We start from the raw sequence: 19,155 nt of genomic DNA, 5'->3' as shown, positions 1-19,155 counted from the left end.
CTGCCATATTCGTCAATCATCAACTTCCCAGCAAGTGGGAATCAACTGAAAGGACGGGCTGGGGCCAAAGGCTGGAGGAAAACATTCATTCCTTCTCTGTTCAAGGCTTAGCATGTGAGCATGGCAGTGGGTGCTTGCCCGCCGGGGCCACTGGAGGCTTCCCCTTTTGTCTGGCCACGTTTTTTTTTTTTTTTTTCCCCTTATAAACATTTGGACCATTGGCTTTGTTCTAGTGAGACCCCCCCTTTGAGTGACCTCTGGGTTTGTGGTGAGGGCCGCTGTAAGGAGATCCATCCTCCTCTTCATGTTTCTGGTCTGCCTGTCTTTGAGTCTCTGGATCTCGATTGATGAAAACTGCGGTGGCCACCTCAGTCAGCTCACTGGCACACTTCTCAGTAAAGCTCTCTAGGATTGTAATTTTTGGCAAATGGCTCTCTGAGCCTGTCCCACAAAGGCTGCATTCATCACCTGTTGCTTGAGCCTGTGCATTTCTTCACTGACAAACTTGCACTGTGGCTGCTACACTTGTATGTGCCCTTCCTTCCCCAGGCACCTCTGGGCAGAGAGAGGGGCGGCAGCAGCGGTGGCCTGGACATTTAGCTCTGAGTCAGTTGGGCACATTTCTTTTGATCATTGCTGCCAGTTTCATAGGGCAGAGGGGCCTTAGGCAGATGTGGGGCTGAGAGAAATGTTCAGGGCTATCAGGAGTGCAAGAGGGAGATGCTGGAGCAGCAGGAGGCTTATCTCGGCTCTGTTTGTCTGCAGATGCGCTTGGCTTAGGCTAGGGCTCAGGGCTGGCTCTGATTCCTTCTAACTCTTGGGCACAGACAGTGTGTTTTGTTCTTTTTTCTTTTCTTTTAGACTTCCTAGGAGGGCTTCTTGACATCTCTCTATCTTTAGCCCTTCTTCTTTGTTGGGGCCCCATCCTAGGTCTGGATATATGGGCTGCATCAGATCAGTCATGGCCCAGGATTTCTCCGTGTAGGAGGGAGTATGATTTTTCCAGCTTATGAGCTCAATGGTGGAGAAAGGCTGGCACACAAAACTGCCTTGTCTCCCTCAGGTGTTTCCCTCTGGTCAACAAGGGCAGGTCCTTTAGTTCCTTGCAGGGGCATCTGGAGAGTTCTCATCTGAGTTGTGGCTCTGATCTTGGGACCAATCTCCCACCTTAATCTTGGGAGGTGAAAGAGTCTTTGGTCCTAGGAAGCCTTTGGCTCCGAGGATATCACAGTGGAAGGAATAGCCAATATTGGGGGGCCTTCATTTGTTGCCTCTGAGGACAAAGGGGCTAGGGGACAGTCTGTTGTCCCAGTGGTCTTGGCAAAGTTGGTCTTGGGTCCTCTTCTGGCTTATGGGGAAAACTGTTTCCTTTCCTGTCTTTCTTAGTCAGGTTTTCTGTTTAGCTGCTTTCCACTGGGTCTTAGAGACCATTATGCTCCTGGCTAACATCAGCTTGGTCTGTCCATTTAGACAGGCTCTCAACCAAGGGGGCTGTTTCTGTATCATCTCTTGTCAGTAATCAATGTAAGAGAAATGGTTCAGGGGTTCCAACAACAATCAAATAAACCTCAGCAATGACTCTCTCATCTAAAGATCCTTCTGGTGGCCATCCCACATCTTGGGTGAGCCACTCTAATTCACAGAGTATGCAACCTTTGTGGAGTGAGTTTCACTCCAGTTACCAGGAAAACCTTCCTAAAGGTTTCTAACACACATTTCAGAAGGCTCAGTTTCCTTAGTGTGCCTCCCATGTTCCACCCTACATCGGTGTCGCACACTTAGAACAAAACACACTTAGGACAAGACTAGCTTTGTCCATCTCCGGCCGCTCCCCTCACGGGGACTTAGGGCCCTCTTAGCCTTGCGGGTCGTTATCAACCCCCGACCTGGAGCTTTCACCTAGAGGTTGGTTGGTGAAATTCCGCCATAGACTGTATGAGGTGCCACGGAACCGCGGATCAGGACTCTGCACTCGCTTAAGCCCTCGGGTTGGGTCGGGTCGGAACCCTTCCCTTTGTCCGTCTCATTCACACACTTTCACACAGACATGGCCAGGACAGGATTTCTATACCGCCCAAATTCCAACAATTCCAAACCAAACAAAAAGGGAGTCATGGTTTCCCCTCTGCTCGCTGACCCCGAACAGAGGCTACTCGGGCGACTCCCCGGGGTCCCTTTCAGCTCCAACCACTTTGGAGGGTACTCGGGACAGAGGTTGACCAAGCCTCTCTTCCACCCGCTTAGGCCTCGAAGGGGAAGTCAGGTGGGCTGCAAAACCAAATGGACCCGGGTCCTACCTGTTCAGATGGGCGGTGCTCCAAAACCCTAATTCTGGTTCCTGCTGCCTGTGGGTTCTGTTGTGCTCCGGGGTGGCGGCCCCAGGACGCTGGGTGAGTCGATCCTCCTTCAGGCCAAGAGTGGCCTGGGCGCACCAAGGGGACCATGTCCCCCATCGCCCCAGGGAAGCTGGTCCCCGGAGACAAGAGAGGCAGAATAGCCTTCCTTACCTCCTCTGTCCCATCTAGGTCGCCAAAAATGTTGTAGGGACAAAGGAGGCGAGGCACCGAAGATAGCAGGGAACAGTTTTATTTGGCTGCAGCCAGGTTCAGAGGGTACAGCCTTTGCTGTAATCAATCAATCCCCTGAACCCCGAGTTCAGGGAGTTTCAGAGTTTTATACCCAGCATGTAAGGGGAGGGGCTCAGAAGTTCACAGTCTGCAGAAGTGCACATATAAGCAGCTTTTTCTTTCACTGTTCTGGGCATGTTAACTCTTCAAGGACAACACCTGAGAAGGGGAGAGCTTCTTCTCCCCTTTCTTTCTTCCCCCTGCCAGCTGTTACCATGGAGCCCAGTTGTAACTTATCTTAAAAATGTAGACATCTCTGTGAAGCCCAGCTCAAGGCCAGAGACCTTGTTTGCACATTTCTTCAAAGTACTATACTGGATACGTTTGTGAAAACTAGTAAGGGGGTGTCCAGCACCTGGAGTGCTGGTATCTTCTCGGCCAGTGGCCAAGTAAACAGGGTGATATGAAAATAAGAAGTTTATCTACAATGGGCTCTTTTGCTGACAGTCCTAAATTCAGCCATGGTGAAGAGGGATTTTCTGTGGAGAAAGGGGGTGCCACTTCAAGCACAGGGCTCTCCAAGCCTGGCCCAGGTTGGGGATTCACACTGACCTGCCAATGTGAAGAGGCGTCTGAGAAATCTACGCGAGGGGTGTGGCTAGAAGTGGCCAGAGACAGCGATTGCTCACCCCTTTTCCTCCCCCCACCAATGTGTGTGATTGCTGTCTTCCAGGGGGAGGAAATGCTTGGCAAACAGAGTAAGCTTACCACCCCCCCCCCCCCCCCCGCAGAGTGTATGACAAAAAATATCAAAAAGGGATATTCTGGAGACTATGGAGTTAAGTTGACCTTCTGTGAAATATATTGGCCCTGATTCAGAGGAGGTTGGCCTGCCAAGGAGTCATGAGATAAAAACCTAGTTAGCAAGGTGTTTAGGGTCATTGTAGGGGACCCTGGCCAGCCTGACAGTTCCCTAACATTGACTGTTGGCAAGACGTGGTCCTCCCATGGCCACGTTGGCAGAGGGCATGTCTGGTAGAGAAGTAAAATATTATGAGGGGCCGGGTGATGTCTCCCTCACAATGCTGACCAGAACCCAAGATGCCCATTCTATCTGGGGAGCCCAAGGAAATCCCCCACCTTATGCACCAGCATATATGCCCCACTGCCACCATCACTGCCTGCAATTACTGCAGCCAGAAATTCCCTAGAGGTTGCTCACACCACTGAGGCCACTTCTCCCACAGAAGCCACCCGAAATGACCCTCACCATAGCCATCTAGTAGCCTCCAGTTTTAACCCTGTATACTCTGGCCAGAGAGTGCCAGGAGGTCCCAGCTTACACGCCCCCCCTTCCCAATACACAACAAGGTGCCCTGCAGATGCCACAGAGAGAAACCCAGGGTCCCATCTACTATGATCAAGACAGGCATGTGCAAGGGGGACAACGTACCTTCATATAGCAGCCTCTTACCGCTGCTAATCTCCTGAATTGGAAAAACCATACCCCCTCCTTCACTGAGAAGCCTCGGGCTATGATTGATCTAATGCAATCCATCATTCAGACTTATAAGCCCTCTTGGACCGATTGCCACCCGCTACTGCTGACTCTCTAACGCTGAAGAACACCAGCAGATTACCCAGGCTGTGTTAAAGTGGTTGGAGGAACATGCCCTCAGGAACTGCAAATGCCCAGGCTTATGCCCAGAGTCAAATCCACGAGAAAGGGTCCCATCCCTAATGATGACCAGGGATTTCAGATCCTTGCAAGTTATTGAGACGCTCTTTTGAGTGGCAGGGAGGAAGGAGGAAGGATGGCCACAAGCAAGACCTCAGAAGTGCTACTGAAGAGAGACCAAGTGAATTCTGTGAGAGGCTATGCAAAGTGTTCTGCCTTTACACCCCCTTAGACCTAGAATCAACTTAGAATGATGTAATAGTTAATGCAGCAGAAGTTAAAGGGATTTGCTGGAATGAATGCCAGCCAACTATTGGAGGTTACAACGAAAGTATTCATCAACTGAAACCAAGAGGCCCTGGCATGAGGCAGGCTGGAGAATGAAGAGGAAGGTAGATCTGTTTGCAATGCCCCAGTGGAATAGTCGGGCACTCGAGGAAAGGTGTCCTGTGGGTCTGGAGCCAAGGCCAAAGAAGGACCACCTCGCCCAGAGATGAGCTTAAGATGGAACCAGTGTGCTCAATGCCATCAAAGAGCTCACTGGAAGAAGGAGTGCTCCCAACAGTCAGAGGATTATCACCCAGTCCCCAGATGATGGAGGGGAGGCCGAGTGGTTCAAGGACAGGACCAATCACCCTGGTGACTGTATGAAGCCCCTGAGGGTGATTTTGTTGGATTGGCCAGCACAGGAAACTCTGAGGACGAATAGGACAGACTGGGCTCCATTTTATGTGGCCCCCGGGAGACTATCTATGATCCCAATGACAGTGGAAGCCCGCCCAGGAGCTTCATGGCCCACACTGGTGCAGAAAGCTCTGCGGTGCTCCAACCCGTGGGCCCTCTCCCGAAGTGACAATCCTCTATTGCGGAAGCCACAGGTAGCCAAGCTCATCACCCTCTTCACTGCCTGGATAATGCAGTTTAGGTGGCCATGAAGTTATTCACGAATTCCTGTACCTCCCTGACTGCCCCACGCCTTTAATGGGTTGAGACCTTTGGAAAAACTGCAGGCACAGAACACTTTCCACTCTCACGGCCAAGCCACCCTGACCCCAGGAAGGACAGCAGCAAAAATCCTGCCTCTCACGGTCCCCCAAGCAGAACAGTGGTGCCTCTACAGTCTTGTAGAAAGGCCACAATGGGGACCTGAGCTTCCTTTCAAGGTGTCTGAGATGTGAGCTGAAGATAATCCTCCTGGACCAGCCCAAAACATACTCCCCAAGGTAGTAGAATTAAAGACAAGGGCTGGACCTATCCATCAAAAACAATATTTCCTTCCTCCCAAGGCACAGATTGGGATCCAGAGGCACCCAGAGAGACTTCTCAAGTGTGGAATCCTCTGGCCCTGACAATCATCCTGAAGCACAACTCTCTTGCCAGTCCACACAATGTCAACTCGGCCCAGAGAGAAAAACAGTCCAGTTCAATCATGGTTCTGCAAACCCGGCGCCAGTTCTGGGAGTTCCTTGGGTCTGGAGGTCTCTGTAGAATCTAGATACCTAACTTCTCTATCTTGGCAAAACCTCTTTATGAAGCCAGAAAGGTGAAAGAGTGAGAATTTTTATTACAGGAATGAGCCCAAAAGAAGGCCTTTGAGGAAATCAGTGAGCTCTCACCAATGCAGCACCCAGCTTGGGAATCCCAGACGTGCCTAAGCTTTTCTTCTTGTACATACTTGAGCACACTGTCATTGCAGTGCATGTCCTGACCCAAATGCTGGGGTGATGGCATTGGCCAGTGGCTTACGTCTCCAAGCTCTTTGACTCTGTCACTCAAGGTTGGCCACTCTGCCTAGAGCACTTGCAGTCATGGGCCTCTAGGCATCAGAGGCTGACAAACAGACTATGGGACAGGAATCCACAGTCTGGGTGCCACACTGAGTTCTGATATTAATGGAGTATAAAGGACAATATTGGCTGACTAATGCCTGTATGGCCAGACGTCAGGGAATGCTGCAGGAAAATCCACACATCCACCTAGAAGCTGTGTAGACTCAAAACCCCACAACCCTACTCTCTGTCCGGCCAGGTCAACTGGATCATGACAGCAGCAAACTCATGGTTGAGGTATTTTCCAGCCAACTTATGAGACCCCAAAGACCCCAATGCTGAGTACTTCACTGATGGTGCCAGTTTTGTGGAAGAAGGAGAACTCCCTGCTGGGTACTCCATGGTGACCCTAAATTCCACCATTGAGGTGAAACCTCTGCCAAAAGGAACCCCATCAGGCTGACCCGAGCCCTTTAACTGGCAGCAGGAATATGTGTCAATATATAGACAGACTCGAAATATGCCCTCACTACCCTCCATGTGCATGGAGCATTATATAAAGAAAAGGACCTAATCAGAACAGGAGGCTAAAGCATAAAGTAAAACAAAGAAATCCTGGAACTGTTAGATGCTGTATGGGCTCCTGAAAAAGGTGGCAGTCATACAATGTCAGGAACATCATGGGGAAACTCTATGGTCATTCTGGGACATCATAATGGAGACCAAGAGGCCAAGTTCCTGGCCTCCAAGGAGACCACAGAACAAACCGCCATGACTGCCACCCTATTCCCTAGTCCATTGGTAGAATGGGAAACCAATCAGTCACAACATGAGAACATCTGGTTTCAAACCAAAGATGGAAGTTACCACCTGGGAAGATGGTGTAGATTTGAAGATGGCCAAACAGCAATTACCAGGCCCAAGCCCCAGCCTTTGTCAAGCAGTTCCACCAGGAGACCCACATTTGCCAAACAGGTCTAGAGGCCACATTGGTTTGACATCTCCACATTCTCTGGCTCTCCAGCATAGCCTGAGCAGTGTTGCAAACAATGTAAAATATTTACCTGGAATAACCCTGCCAGGGACCAAAGTTCCCCCCTGGGGTGCAACATGTTGGAGGGCCCCCATTTGAAGATATATTTGTGGACCTCGTTGAGCTCCCCTGGGTCTGTGCTATAAATATTTGCTTGTCTTTGTGTGCACTTCCTCAGGCTGGATAGAGGTCTTCCCTAGTCACACAGAGAGGGCATGTGAGGTGGCCTGGTCTCTCCTAAAGGAAATCACTCCTTGATTTGGAATCCCCATCACCATGGGATCAGAAAATGGGCCATCATTCATGGCTGACATGGAGCGATTGTTGGCAAAGAGGTTGAAGATCACCTGGAAGTTACATCCTGCCTACCATTCCAGCATCTCTGGGAAGGTGGAGTGAATGATCCCAACTCTAAAGTTACAATAATGCAAACGGTGTCATGAAAACCCACCTACACTGGGACCAGGTGTTGACAATTGCTTTGTTAAGAATGAGGTCTAAACCTACTAGACAGTTTTTCCCCCTTATGAGATTCTTTATGGACACGCTCCTCCCATCATGAGAGGCACACGAGGAGATCTAAAGAAATTGGGCAACATTACTCTGAGACAGCAGTGTCCTCAGCCCTGACCATTGTACACCATTGGGCTAGGGAACTGCTACCTGTGAGCCTGAGCGCTGATGCCCATCTCTTCAAACCAGGAGATGCTATTTGGGTAAAGGAATGGAATGTCCAGCCACTAAAGCCCCTTTGGAGGGGGTCTGTTCACTGTCATTTTATCACCCCTACTGCAGTGAAGGTGGCTGAGGTGGTCTCCTGGATTCATCAAAGCAGGGTGTAACCAGCTTCTTAGCGTTGGGAGTGCGTTCCTGATCCAGCTCTACCATGCAAGTTAACCATCCAAAACAAGCCAGCTGCATCCTGGGGACCTCTGAGGACACAGCTCTGCTTTGGTCACTCCGGAAGCTGACTATTCTATGCAAGGCAGAAGATGGAGGAATCGACTGCCTGCCAGGATAAATAAACTATTGTTGTTTCCCATATTGGCCTTTGCACTGTAAATGTTTGGCACTGCCACCCCTTACCCCTCTCTGTTGCACAGTCTTAGCCTTAATTTTTTCCATAGGATTAGCAGAGACTGCTCTGGCTGACTGGAACTGCATTGGAAAGTTTTAGTAGTCTTTTACCTTCTTTTGATAGGATGCTTCATTGCTATTGGCTGTGTCTGATCCAGCTCCCATCAAGCCCCTCATCCTGTGATGCATGGTTTTGCATGACTCAGTCAGGCAAGGTATAGCCACAACCCTACTATCTATATCTATCTATCTCTGTATCTATATCTATCTATATCTATTTCTCTCTCTTTCTCTCTCTCTCTCTCTCTCTCACTATATATATATATATATATATATATATATATATATATATATATATATATATATATAAAATGCCCATTTATCTTGCCAGGGAATGGTCTCAGGGGTGTTAGACATAATAAACCACCTCTTCTTTTTGCCAACAGGGAGCTCAATATACTTGGTTTGACCCTCAGAATTCCCCAACTGAGGAGTGGCTGGAAGTCCAAAGCTCGCAGATGGCGATTTGGAATAGAATACATTGATTTACAAAGTTCAGTTCACTAATCTAAAGTAACCAGTGTCAGTACCTTTTGATGCATGTGGGGTCATTAACAAAACTTGGGCAATTGCTGTGACCAACCATACGTCTACCACATAACGTGGAGGCTTATCTGGGGAAAGGAGGTACAGGCTCAATGACAATTATATGTGCAAAAGAGCCTGTGGTCCATGTGTATTGATTATGCTGGGATTTTGGTTTTCTTTTTTTTTTTTTTTTGTCCCCCTTGGAGTTGTGTTACATGGGCCACTTTTCAGAGCAAGAGCAAAACTGCCCTCCTTCAAAACGCTCTTACCACAACCAACTGTAAACTGGAAGGAAGCCTGTAGCCCTGTCAATTTTGCTATTCTTTTTTTTAAGGCAGCCTATAGCCAGGCACATTTCTATGATCCCTTATGAGTGGCCTTTTATTTAGAAAGTCTGGTGGAAATTAGTAGGGCTTAGGCTTGGCTAAATGATAGATTCTTATGGGGGAGCTAGGTGTGTATTCATTTCACTGTTCTTGACCCTGAAGGCTCCGATGGAAACCAGGGCACCAGGTTGGTATATGTACAGCTAGAGGAGGCACTGGCGCAGGAACCCTTCTACACTTCCAGTGGGTCACAGCTTCGCTTTAGTCTTCCTCCCACCATTCTTTCATTCCTTTTATGAGAAAATGGAGGAAAGCCTGCCTCCTATCACCATAATGACCAGAAACCTGTTCCTAACCTTGGCAGAGACTACAGTTCAATCTCTGAATGTCTCTTTTTGCTATGTGTGTGGAGGAACTAATATGGGGGATCAGTGGCCACGTCTAGCTCCATTAGCTTTCCATGGCCCCTCTCCATGAGCCCTATAGTGGAACCATGTTTCCCATTCAACTATTGGTGATTGGTTCCTCACAACTTCATTACTGGAAAATATTGTCTTGCCCAAGAGGGAAACAGTTTAACATTTCAGTTGGGACCTTAACATATCTGGGCCAAAAAATTCTATAATGTAATTACCCAGAAAAACCAATGGTGAGAATCCTAAAATCACACAAAACCACATCTCAACCTCCTGTCGAATTTCTCTAACCTCAAACTTGCCTGGGAAAATGCTGCCTTAGAAATCAAATGGCAAGCCCAAGGTGGACTCTACTGGATATGTGGAAGGGCCACCTATGCTTAAAGCTCGCAGATGGCGACTTGGAACAAGATCCATTGATTTATGAAGTTCAGCCCCAATCCCAGTCTGACTCTTGTATACTGTGGACAATTCGCCCTCCTTTTTCCTCCTTCCACTAACCAGCAGGGAGCACTTGGGAGTCCCAGTATAGGAAGACCAAGGGGTCCAAAGAGAGCTGCCACAAGCCCTGGCATTTGGTGACAGGAAAGATGACAGGTGGCCCCTGAGTGGATACTTCACTATTATGGTCCAGCCACCTCTGCAGAGGATGTGTCCCAGAGCAACCAAACTCCCATCTACATATTACATCACATCATTAGGCTGTAGGCTGTGGTTGAAATGATAACTAATGAGACTGCCCAAGCCTGCAATTTACTGGCCACACAGAGTACTCAAATGCACAATGCTATCTATCAAAACCGCTTAGCTTTAGACTACTTGCCTGCTTCTGAAGGTGGAGTATGTGGGAAGTTTAAGCTGAGCAACTGTTGCTTACAAATTGAGAAGCAGGCAAGGTCATAGAAGAAATTACAGACTGGATGAGAAAGATCACCCATGGTCTGGTCCAGACCTGAAAGTTTGGAAACCTGGAGAATTATTTGGAGGAAGGTTTTCAACTTTTGTGGGATTCAAAACTTATAAGTGTTGTGGTTTTAATGTTCGAGGCCTGCCTAATCCTATCCTGCCTGCTACCCTGGGTTATAAGGTCTGTCCCCAGTCTAAAGGAGGCTGTGTTTGAAAGAAAAATGGCTGCATGTGTAATGCTGTTACGGAAATAGAAGCCATTAAATCAGGATGATGCTCTTTGACCCTGAAGGAATTCGAACATCAAAGGTAGTAAGAGCTCTCCCAGAAGAGAGAGAAAGGCCAGGAGATGCACTCAATATCTATGTGCACCTGTGCCATCAACATGCGCCACCAAAGTAAAGAAATGGAGACACAGCACACTCTGTGCATAGGCGCAACTCTGCCGTCATCTTGATGTGCATGACACTGTCACAACTATGTTACAACTTTATACTACAGAGTGCCCATTCAAGATGTATGTGATCACATAGGGAAGACAAAGGAACTAGCATGTAACAGGGGGTATATAAGAAAACACGCCAGTGTGCTCGGGGCTCAGACTCTGGATACCAAACAGCTGAGCCAGTGCCAGTACTAATAAATGCTGCTCCCTGCTGAACACCCAGGTGCCCTATCTCTCTGTGTGAGAATCCTGCAACAATTCCAGAAGAGTCACTGTGGTCCACTAGTCAGAGTCGGGGATGATGGAGGTCAGGTAGATAATGGAGTTTTAGCTCAGGTCTGAATCCAGTGGGTCCAGTGGATCTCAAAACCCAACTTCTGGTTATTTTGCCAGTCTCAGTATGCAAAATTGGTATAGATAGACTCAACAGCTGGTGGAATCCCCTCATTGTTTCCCCATGAGAGGAATACCCCTTATTATTGTGGGAAATGTCAAGTGAAAGTGAGAGTAGGAGATAGAAATGGATCAGGCAGACAGGATTAAACCCCACCCCACCCCCAGAGTTTACAATTGGAGTAGACAGCTCATGACCAGTGACTCCATTAAAGCCAGAAGATATGCTCCAGAACACTGAACCAGTCCCTGAGAAGAAGCTGAATGTGATCAACACCCTGATTGGTCAGGGGGCACATGAACACCAGGTATCCTGGTGTAACTAGATTCAAAGACCCACTTCTTTACAATCTCTAGCCTGTGAGCTAACTAACTCCCCTAACATTATCATATAAACCTCTTGACCATAACCACTCCGGGCAACCGACTCTTGGGACCCCTAACTCTGAGGAGGCTCAGCTTTTTTTTTCTTTCTACTACTTTGATGAATCCTGTTACTTTGCTCTCAGCCTTCATATCCAGTACCTCATTCTTCCATTTCTCAAGACAAAGAACCAACAGCTTTCCTCCCATCTCAGAAGGCTGCAGGATTAGTTCCACCTAGGAAAAGAGTCCACCAAATTCAATTCTGCATTCCTAGTGGTGTTGCAGAGATCAGTGCCACCCCTGAGGAGTTTAAGGATGCAGGGATGGTGATTCCCAGCACATCACCATTTAATTTGCTTATTTGCCAGTACAGAAATCAAGGTTAGCCCGATGATGACTCCAATCGCAGGTACTATTAGTAGTGGTTTCATTGCTTGGGCAGATTAAAATATCCACTGGTACCAGGTGTGCAGTTACTGATGTGGTGTGTGTGTGTGTGTGTGTGTGTGTATGTGTGTGTGTGTATGTGTCTGTGTGTGTTTGGTTTATGCAATTTTATTGAAGAAATATAAATCAACTACTAGCAGAGCTATTAGTTGATCACTCATCCATTGACAACTTGCATCATTTATTCAGCACTATATTAAACAGTGTATTGGAAGATAGATTAACTAATAGCTCCAAGCCTCCTAACAATTTAAGCTAAAATTACAAAATGTTTTGAGACCGTATTTTGGAATACAAAGGGTGTTTAATTTCCAATTTTCATTCTCTGTGGGACAAAAACAGCTCATTCCTTTATTGATATGTATAAAATACATCACATTTTCTGTTCTGCTGATGCTATAAATTCAATATCAATTCTGCCGCCACATGAGCATAAAGTATGTCAAATCTCTGATAGTGGAAGGTTTTAACACAATGGATGCTGCTAGAATAATGCAGCTTGCTTTGATGTGACAACTGAGCATCCATCTCCCCCTCAGATGATTTCCTCAGCATGTTAGAGCAGTGAGGAATGGTTTAGTCTCATAACCAATTTAGTGTGAAGACATTGGCCACATAATACACATGCTCCAGTTGTTGTTTTTTGTTTGTTTGTTTGTTTGTTTGTTTGTTTGTTACATTCTGAATCTTGGGCAAGTGTTCTCTTGTAACTACTTTATAGTTTCCAAAAGCAGTTATTTTCCAAAGCTGGAAGAACTTAAGTCTTCTCAGGTGAGCATGTGAATGAATGGTGGGAGGTAAATGAAAAATAGCTTTTAAAAAGATGATATCTGATAGGGGAGCAGCCAGAAAAGAAAATCAAAAAAGGAAGAGTCATTCAAAGTTTGTTCCAGCTATAATGCAGGTTATTCTTACTTTAAGGTAGTGTCACATGGCATACTTCTGAGTCCTTTCCTGATACATTCTGTTGTACTTATCTCTGTCAGATAGATCCGTGCAATCTCTGGCACAAAAAGAACATCTGAGTTTTGATCACATAGCAGTGAGCAAATGGATGAAAAAATTTTAGAAATAGAGCAGGAGACCACTGTGACCTTAGAATATTGAGACAAATTACTATTAATATGTGGATGATAAATTCTTGTAAATGCAATGTTAGTTGGTTCAAAGGGGTAGTTTGTAGGAAAATGAGTTGTCAAAAAGAATACACCACCTCTATATGGGCTTTCATTAGGTCCCATAATTGTGGCTTCACAACAAAACATATCATCCCCAACAGGACGTGCAGAACGTTGTGCTGGAGGGTCACCGGCCAAATCACTGAGTTGCTTATAAATCTGTTTCGGCACCATAGTCTGTGCTTTTTGTCTGGCTCCTAACTATCTCGTGTGTACTCAAAGTTCCAGCCCAAATTCTTGATAATCCAGGCGGCAGGGAAGGATTGTCTCTTCTTCTCACATGGGCTGAGCCAGACACAAGTGTAGAGGGGCTGGGGCCTCCCTCAAGCTGTGGCCCCGGCCTCCTCCCCACATAGCTTTTGTTGCCTCCCCCGTCCTAGGGGCTGACGCGTACCACACAGCCACACAGTACATGCATGTTTAACCATACCTATTAGTACAGACCACCAGAGACGGCTTGTTTTCAGCTGGCAAAGCTGGTCCGTCTACTCCCAGCACCACGTCTTGATTTAAATCAAAGAGATCTTGATCAATTTTTGTTCCACAAGACATTACACTGGTCTCTCATATTGATGATGTCATGCTAGTGGGACTTAGTGGGCAAGATGCAGCAGCTACTCTGGACTTACTGGCATGACATCTGCATGTCCCAGGCTGTGTTTTATTTTGGATCTGGCTTGCCCCCTCGAAGGCTCATGTATGGAAGGCTTTTTCCCCAACACAGCAATGTTCAGAGGTGGGGCATTTAGGAAACAACGGGACCCTGAGCATTCTAAACGCATCGTAGGATTAATCCAGTGAGGGAGTCATAGCTGGGTATCATCATTGGGAGGTGTGGCCTGGTTGATGGAGAAAAGTCAATGGCAGAGTGTCCTGGAAGGGTATTTCTTGTCTCGGGCCTCTTCCTCCCTTCCCTCCCCACAATCTCTCTTTTCTGGTTACCGTGATCTGCACACCTTTCCTCCACCACACACTTAGGCCACTGTCTTCTGCCTCCCCTCAGGCCCAAGGCAACCAACACAGCCAACCGTGGGCTGAAACCTCTGAAGCTCTGAGCCCACTTAAGTCTTTCATCCTCTTCAGTTGTCCGCACCAGGCATGTTGTCATGGCGATGAAAAGCCGATTAACACAGGCTCTAAAATGAATCTGACAAAAATTCAGGAGCTTCTACTTCAACGAAATTTCTAGGGGCTCACGTATGTGGCTCATGTCAAGAGAACCCTGCTAAAGTGAAGGGTAAATTGCTGCTGCATCTGGCCCTTCTCCTAATACAGAATGAAACACAATGTGTCGAGGGTCTCTTTGGATTTTTGGAGCAACCTCTCCTGAATTGGAAGGAGATACTCTGCCCCTTTGCTGAGCAGCCCAAATAATTACTATTTTTAAGTGGAGTCCAGAACAAGAGGAGGCTCTGCAACAGGTCCAGGCAGCCTTCCTACCTGCTCCAACACTTGGGCCATATCATCCAGCAGATCGAATGGCACTTGAATTGCCAGGGTCAGAGAGATTCTCTGTTTGGAGAATTTAGCAAGGTACTATAGATGAGCTAGAGCACAAGCCCTTAGGATTTTGGAACAAACCCCCTCCAAACCCTCCATGAATACATTATGTTCTTTTGAGAGACAACTTGTGGACCAGGACCCTACTGGAGACTGAACGTTTTAACATGGCCATCAAGTTAATATGTACACTTAGTCTCACCACAAACTGGGTACTGTCTGACCCACCAGCCATAACACTGGGCATGCATGGCAACACTCCACCATCAAACAACAGAAGTGGTGTGTATGTGATTGGGCTCAGACAAGCTGAGAAAGCACAAGTTACATGAAGTGGCCCAAGTGTCTGTGGTCCCCGCTCCTGCCATACAACTCTGTCTCCCAGCCTGTGTTTATGGGCTCATGGGAAGTTCCCTGGGATCAGTTTGACAGGTGTGGTTAACAGAAGGTGCTGTGTGATATGCAAGCACTGTCTGTAATTGGAGAGCTGCAGCACACAGACCCTTTTGGGGACAACCCTGTAGGTTATCTATGAAGAGAAATCCTCCCAGTGCACAGAACTCTGGGAAGAAGGGGTGGGGGTATAAGCCAATGGTAAAAGTTTTGCCTAGCACTCACAAGGCCCTGGGTTCTATCTCCAGCTCCAAAAATACACAACAAAAAGACATGAAGATGTTTGTTTCCCTTGTCCACCAAATGGAGACCCAAGAAGAGGAGGATTTTAATAATCAGAGGAAAGGATGACCCCTTCTGGGGAGACCACTTGCTCTCTTTCCCCGGACACTCTTCTCATTGCCCAATGGGCTCATGAACAATGCGGCCATGCTGGCAGGGACAGAGGTGAACCCCGGACTTGGTAACGTGTGCTACCACTCCCCAAGTCTGACGTGGCCATAACCACTGTTGTGAGCTCAACATTCAAGCAGTGGAGACGAACACTGAGTCCCAATATGTGATAACTTATCAGAGTGATCATGCAGTTACCCGGTGGCATGTTGATTTTTATGGAGCGCTTCCTTCTTGCAAGGGACAGTGTTTTGTTCTTACTGCAATAGGCACCTACTTTGGGTTCAGATCTGCCTTCCCTTAGCACCGTACTGTGGCACAACCTATCCTCTGTGAAATTATAGAATGCCTTATCTACCATCATGGAGTTGCTTCTGATCAAGGAACTCAGCACATAGCAAATGAAGTGCAGTAACAGGCCCATGCTCAGGAAATTCACTGGTCTTTCTGTATTCCCCACTTTCCTGAAGCAGCTGGGTTGATAGAACCTTTTGAAGGAAGATCAAGCTGAAGTGCAAAATGGGTCACAATCCATGAAGGGCTGGGCAACTGCCTCCCGGATGCTCTTTCTACTCTTATCCAGTGTCCAATATATGTTGCTGTTTCTATCATAGCCAGGATTCCCTGGTCTAGAAATCAAGGGATGGAAATGGGAGTGGCCCAGTCACTATTAACCTTAGTGATCCATCAGCAAAACTTTTGCTTCTTGTCCCTATGACCTCATGAACTCTGCTGTCCCAGAGGTCTTAGTTCCAATGTGAGCAGCATACACCCTCCAGGAGGCCCAGCAATGGGTCCATTGAATTGTAAGTTCAGACTCCCACCTGCTACTTTGGGCTCTTCAGGCCTCTGAATCAAAAGGAAAATGAAGTAATTACTACTTCATTGTGGGCAATGATTGGTCCTGATAACCAAGGGAACAATTGGACTGCTACCCTGAAATGGAGGCATGGAAGGGTGTCTGGTATATGAGAGACCCCTTCGGGCATCTCAGTAATACCATGTCCTTTGATTTAGTTAATTAAAAAACACAATGGAACCACTCTTCAGCAATGAAAGTTTTTATCACACAAGTAAAAGGCCACCCAGGATGACTGCCACAGATGAAGTGCTTGACAAAGGTAAAGAGAACATGGAATGAGTGGCAGAAAGTAGTTATAAGTACCAGGTATGATGATGAGACCCATTTACAGAAATGAGGACTATTATTGTCCTGAATATACTTCCTTCTTTTGTTGTGAATGTTTTTGTGTATGTTTATAAAATATATAATATATAAATAGGTGTAACAGTATTTTGATTGTTAAGGTCACGAGGCAACCTGACTGGGCACAATGTGCCAAGATACTCAAATATTATGATGGGTGGTTCTGTGAGGTGGTTCTGTTTTGGATGAGGTTGACATTTAAATTGGTAGACGGAGTAAAGCAGATTGCTCTCAAAATGTGAGTGGGCTTCTTCCAATCAGTGAAGTTCTGGATTGACCAACCAGTTGACCCTCCCCCAAGTAGGAGAGAATTCTTCCTGTCTGCCTGCCTCTGAACAGGGATGTGGGAGTTTTTCCTGCCTTCAGACTTGAACTGAAATATCAGCTCTTCTTGAGTCTTGAGCCTTCTAACCTTTGGCTTAGGCTACACCACTGGCTCTCCTGGACCTCAGGAGACCTTCTGACTCAGATTGGCATTAAACCTTCAGCTCTTTGGGTTTTTGGCATGCCACATCCCTCTACAGATCTTGGGGCGTGCCTGTCTCCATAATTGCATGAGCCAATTCCAGAAAATGAAGAAACAAATGGACATGCACAATCTATGGTTCCCATTTTTTTGGAGAGCCCTGACTAATATATACAGTGAGTGTATGTATTTATATACACATATACGTATCATATATACTTATATTTTATTTGTAGTTTATATATCTGGTCTTGGTTTTCTCCCCTGTCTTGTTCTTTTATTCTGTAAGATGTATTGCGTTTACATCACAGTAGTTAAATATTTTTACCTTTACATCGTTTTATTTAAGTTATCAGCAGTCAAGAAGAAGAATGAATATCATATTTCCCAAGGACTTTGCATCCTCTTCTGGGGAAAATGTGAGTGCATTTTTAGTTGTACACAGGAGTGTTGTATCTTATTAGGCAGCAGAAATACAGCCTTGTTAATGTCTTCATTTGAAGATTAAGGAAGGTATACAGAGGTCTGCATCAGTACCAACTTGAGGAGTGTGGGACTTGTGATGGCTAATTCTACATGTGGCCTTGGCTAAACCACAGTGCCCAGATATCTGGTCAGACACCCGTCTAGATGTAGCCGTGAAGGTGTTTTAAAGATGGCATTTATATTGAAATCTGTAGACTTTATGTAAAGCAGTTTGCCCTCCATAATGTGAGTGGGCTTCATCTAATCAGTGTAGACCCTAAAAGAAGAAGACTGATGTCCCCAAGGAAGAGGGAATTTTGCTCCAGACTTCCTTCAGATTTGATCTGCAGCAGTAATTCTTCCCTGGTTTCTCAGCCTTTAGCCAGCCCTGGATATTTCAGACTTGCCATTCCCCAAATCTGCCTAGGCCAGTTCCTTAAAACCCCTCTCTCTCTCTTCCCTCGCATATATACACATACTATATTAGTGAGTTTTCTGCTGTTATAAAACATGTGTGACAAGATCAATTTATAAAGATAAACGGTTCACTCTGGCCCACTGTTTTAGAGGGTTCAGTTCATTCTTGTTTGGCCCCATTGCCTTTGGGCCTACGGAGAGGCATTTTTGACATATTTCCCCAATCATTATGGATTGATTCAGGTTCGCTACTACTTCTTGCATCAGTTTTGGCCAGGTATGTTTTCCAGAGTTTGGTGACCTTTGTCTACATTTTCAACTGATTGGAATAAAACTATCTGTAATATCCTCCTCTACGCCAGATACATAGATAGATAGATAGATAGATAGATAGATAGATAGACAGACAGACAGACAGACTTGTTTAAATGATTTATTAGATGTATTTGAAAAAGTTTTACTTGAACCAGGAATTTAAAGTGCCTTAAAGCAAAATAAAATAGAAATTATTTTCAAAATGTCATATGGGATTTAATTTAACTGGCAGGATGGATTTTTTAAGGAAGTAGTTCAAATTAAATTAACAAACAATAAGGAAAAATCGAAGGTAACCGTGTTTGCTTATTACTAGATTTAAAAACACAATAATATTCATAGGCTGTATTTGAATCTCAGGGAAACTAGGTTTTGAATTTTCTTTTAAAAAGTAATAAATGTTTTTCTTTTTTTTTGGGGGGGGGGTCTTTTTTTTTGAACCCAGGGCTCTTTGCCACATAATTACATCCCTAGTCCTTTTTATTTATTTTTTTGTTTTGAGAGCGAGTCTTGCTAAGTGGCCCAGGCTGGCCTCAGACTTTCAATCCTCCTGCCTCAGTCTCTAAAGTAGCTGGGATTCTTGATGTGTGTTACCTGGCCTGGAAATAATAAGTGTTGTGTTGTTTTTTTTTTAATTATTTTTAGTTGAACATGGACACAATACCTTTGTTTTACTTAATTGTTTTATGTGGTGCTGAGGATCGAACCCAGTGCCTCATGTGTGCAAGGCAATTGCTCTACCACTGAGCCACCACCCCAGCCCCATTATAAGTGTTTTTAAACCCAGAAAAAGATACCTCTGTGTATAAA

General features: G+C 46.1%; 1 long non-coding RNA gene and 1 pseudogene across 1 annotated transcript in view; both read right to left on the bottom strand.

The window, feature by feature from the left end:
- LOC139703090 (uncharacterized) overlaps positions 1-19,155 on the bottom strand; it is a 639,290-nt gene that overhangs the window by 491,978 nt on the left and 128,157 nt on the right. The gene's annotated exons all lie outside the window — the stretch shown is intronic.
- LOC114083536 (ubiquitin-conjugating enzyme E2 D2 pseudogene) lies at positions 12,939-13,363 on the bottom strand (annotated as a pseudogene).

This window comes from Marmota flaviventris, chromosome X (assembly GCF_047511675.1).
Source record: "Marmota flaviventris isolate mMarFla1 chromosome X, mMarFla1.hap1, whole genome shotgun sequence".
Taxonomy (NCBI): domain Eukaryota; kingdom Metazoa; phylum Chordata; class Mammalia; order Rodentia; family Sciuridae; genus Marmota; species Marmota flaviventris.
Note: the sequence above shows the minus strand (reverse complement) of the source record. Positions and strands in the feature narration are given on the sequence as shown.